The following is a 4,608-nucleotide window of genomic DNA, read 5'->3' on the forward strand; positions in this document are numbered from 1 at the left end:
TTATTATTCATCTCCTAACAGCAGGATATCATGATGCCAGGTGCTGTACAAACACAGTGAGAGAGCTCTTGCTCTGAAGCGTTTGCCTGCTAAACAATACAAACAATGATTTGGGAGGGGAAACTGAGGCACAAAGCAGGGAAGTGACTTATTCAAGGCCATGCAGCAGAGTCAGGAATAGAATCCAGGTCTCCTGACAGCCACTTCAGTGCCCTAACCACTGTCTTGATAACACAGCAGCTTGGCTGCTGTAATCCTTAGGCAGTGTGATCTAGTGGATAATGGACTGGACTGGGATTTAAGAGACCTGAACCCTGTCACCTGCTGGGTGACCTTGGGCAAGTTTCTTCCCTGCTCCATGCCTCAGTTTCCCTATAGATATAAAATGGAGGTAATGATACTGACTTCCTTTGTAAAGCATTTTGAGACCTACTGATGACCAGCACTAGATCAGAGCTACGTATTGTTATTTAATAAAGATTTTCTGTCAGATCTCACTGGGGTGGGTCTTGTTTTGTAAATGCCTTTTCTGGGCAATTTCTCCCCTTCCTCACCCCCCAGTTGTTGACCCTGCCTGAAATGAAATATAGTGAAGTACCCTGGTTAATGTAGCCACAATGGGCGATCATCTACGTAGTAAATAATATTCTGACTTCCACTACTGACTATGAGAGCTGAGATAGAAAGCGACATTCCTTTATTAATAGTTCACACATACCGAACTCGTTTCATCTGAGGATTTCAAAGCACCTTACGCATGTGAATTAAACCAGTGTATTTATTATAATTATTAGTTATTATGATGATTGTTAACTTCCCTCTCAGGTAGGCCAACATTATTAACCCCGTCATTTTACAGGGCTGTGCAGTGAGTTGACCAATGTCACATAGGGGGTTACTAATAGGATTAGGAAGAGAACCAAGGAGCCCTACGTCCCAGGCCCCTACTTTGATCGATATGCCTCATTGTCACTATTGTATCACAATCTCTCCTGGAGCCAGACTGGATAAAAACTACAGTCCAGGAATGGATTACAGTCTTTTAAAGTGATGGCCCCTTTAAGAGAGACAGAGAGAACTTTGAACATACCAAATTCTGAGTCGGTTGGGCACAGAAGTGGAGGAACAAGCTGCAAAATGGGGCTTTCTCTTAGCAAGACCCAAAAGGCTTCCAGAAATCGGGGACCCAACCAGAAACTGGGGACCAGAGAACCAGCGATCCTGTGGTTTTCCCATCAGCTCCGCAAAGGTATGGGGATTTAGGTATAGGCTAATTGGAACAAGGGGCGTGATTTCGGATGGTTGCTTCACTTTAGGACTCTTGGGTTTTAACCCCAGCCCTGGCAACTACCTTGCTGTGCAGACTCAAGCAAGTCACTATGCTGCACTGTGCCTCAGTTTCCCCATCTCATAGACTTTAAGGTCAGAAGGGACCATTATGATCATCTAGTCTGACCTCCTGCACAATGCAGGCCACAGAATCTCACCCACTCACTCTTGTAACAAACCCCTAACCTATGTCTGAGTTATTGAAGGCATAAATTGTGGTTTGAAGACCTCAAGCTGCAGAGAATCCTTCAGCAAGTGACCTGGGCCCCATGCTGCAGAGGAACGCGAAAAACCTCCAGGGCCTCTGCCAATCTGCCTTGGAGGAAAATTCCTTTCCGACCCCAAATCTGGCAATCAGTTAAAGCCTGAGCATGTGGGCAAGACTCACCAGCCAGCACCTAGGAAAGAATTCTCTGTAGTAACTCAGATCCTACCCCATCTAACATCCCATCACAGACCACTGGGCATACTTACCTGCTGATAATCAAAGATCAATTGCCAAATTAACTGCCAAAATTAGGCTATCTACAATACTCACCTATGCAACAGCGGTGTGTGGAGGAATCCTCAGCTCATGTTTTCAGCAGCATTAATAACCCAGAGAGTTGGTCTGAGAGAAAAATAATCTCTAAATTCCCATTTTTCTGTTTCCTTTTTTCAAACAGTAAATTGGAGGATTTTGTGGGGTGAAAGAAAGGTGGTTCCATTGGCAGTCTGGGGACCCTAGGCCTGTCTAAGGAGTTGGGACCAATCATCTCTGGGCGTGAAAGGGCCTTCACTCTCTCTGTTAGCTGAGATGATGAGCCTACCACAGATCATAGGTTAAGCAGAGGTGTCCCGGATCAGTATTAGGGTGCTGCAGTACGTGGTGCTAAGGATGCACCAAGGGGTGCTCATTCTTCCACGTCTGCAGGGATACCCCAGTATTGCCCTTGGGGGTGTGGCACTGCAGGGAGCAGTGTGGCTCTCCCCTCAAGTCAGTACAGACTCCAGCATGGTGAAGGGAAGAAGGAATTGTGCTGCAACAGTAGCCGTATTTCAGATGAGCTGTAAAACCCAAGATTTTGACCAGTTGGCTCCCTTCAAACCCTATAGCAGGGTGCCAATAGCTGGGGTGAACCCCTTTCATCACTGAGGTAGGCATCTGCACTGTAGCTGGGCGACTGTAGCATTTCGAGTGTAGATATAGCCTCAAAATGTATATCAGCATGAAAATCCAGACACTTGAGCCATGTAGCTATGCCGTCGTGATGCACTTTGCGGTGTTCCTACAGCGACAGAAAAAATCCTTCTGTCGGACAGGCTGTGGCGACACTGTGGGGCTATGCCGGCTCCGACTCCATAGTGTAGACATCTCTTATCCTGATGTAAGTGTGGCTTTCTTTGATTTAGCTTAAATCCTATCCCAAATAACATAAGTTAAACGGAAAAGGCCATTCATACCAGAGTAAGTGTGTCCACATAGGAGGAGGTGGTGTCAGAGCAGTATGATTATACTGGTATAACAGGTAAAACTTTCCTGTGTAGACAAAAGCCCACGGGGATGTGTGTTGGTTACGCAGCACTGGTACACAGCTGGAAATAAACCTGTTCCTTGCTGCTGATGGTCAGCCCTGACTACGCTGCCATGAACTGCCATGACCCCAGAGGTGGCTTTCTTGCAGTGTTAGGGAGATGTTGATTATCATCCCGCTGTGGTCTTTCGAGAGGGCCCAACACCCTGAACAAAGTTCCCCTCACAGACATGCGCTTGCCTCCGCCAGCTGCCACCCACACCCCACCAAGTGCCCCAACTCACCCACAACCCTACTAACTGCCCTGAGACATTCCCAACCCCACCAACTGCCCCTCTGAACTACCCCAGCCCCACTAACTGCCCCAAGTCACCCACAACCCTACTAACTGCCCCCCTGAGACATTCCCAACCCCACTAACTGCCCCCCTGAACTTCCCCAGCCCCATTAACTGCCCCTGAACTACCCTAACCCCACTAACTGCCCCCCAAATATCCCCACCCCACTAACTGCCCCCCCAACTACTCCAGCCCCACTAACTGCCCCCCGAACTACTCCAACCCTATTAAATGCCCCTCTGAACTACCTCACCCCACTAACTGTCCCGATCTACCCCAACCCCACTAACTGCCCCCCAAACTACCCCAGCCCCACTAACTACCCCGAACTACCCCACCGCAGTAATTGCCCCAGCACTACTCCAACCCCACTAACTGCCCCCGAACTACCCCAACCCCATTAACTGCCCCAAACTACCCCAGCCCCACTAACTACCCCAAACTACCCCACCGCACTAATTGCCCCAGCACTACTCCAACCCCACTAACTGCCCCCCAAACTACCCCAGCCCCACTAACTGCCCCCCAAACTACCCCACCGCACTAACTGCCCCCGAACTACCCCACCGCACTAATTCCCCAGCACTACCCCACCCCACTACTCCCCGAACTCCCCAACCCATTAACTGCCCAACTACCCCAGCCCCACAACTCCCCCAACTACCCCACCCCATTAACTGCCCCGAACTACCCCAGCCCCACTAACTACCCAGCCCCATTAACTGCCCCCCAACTACCCCAGCCCCACTAACTGCCCAAACTACCCCAGCCCCACTAACTACCCCAGGCCCCATTAACTGCCCGAACTACCCCAGCCAACACTAACTGCCCCGAACTTACCCAGCCGCCACTATTACCCCAGCAACTTACCCAGCCCCCCCCCACTTAAACTTTCCCCCCCCCCCGAACTACTCCAACCCTATTAAAAGGCCCCTCTAACCATACTCACCCCACTAACTGCCCCGACTACCCCAACCCACAAACTGCCCCGAAATACCCAGCCCTACTAACTGCCCCGAACTACCCCACCGCACAACTCCCAGCACACTCCAACTCACAACACCCCAAACTTGTCCCCCAAAACCATTCCCCAGCCCCCTCACTGCGCCCCACCAGCCAACCAGAGACATCCTTTCAAAGAGCGGCGGCCCCGCAGACTGCCCGGGGGGGCAGCACTGCTGACACCCCAGCAATTCACCTCCCCATCTTGGCGTTCAGACACCCGAGAGCGCGCCGATGCTAAACAAATCCTTCCCTCACCCCTCGTTTTTTTCGTGCTTGACCGCCCCCCGCGGCGCTGCTGGATTTGCTCTGCACCGCCCGCACCGCAGATCAACCGCGCTCCCTCCCGCTTCCCCCTGGAGCCCCGCCCCTTCGAGTGAGAGGCTTGTGCCTCGCATAGTCACGTGACGGGCGCCATCCGGGCC

The sequence above is a fragment of the Chelonoidis abingdonii genome, chromosome 26 (genome assembly GCF_003597395.2).
Source record: "Chelonoidis abingdonii isolate Lonesome George chromosome 26, CheloAbing_2.0, whole genome shotgun sequence".
NCBI lineage: Eukaryota > Metazoa > Chordata > Testudines > Testudinidae > Chelonoidis > Chelonoidis abingdonii.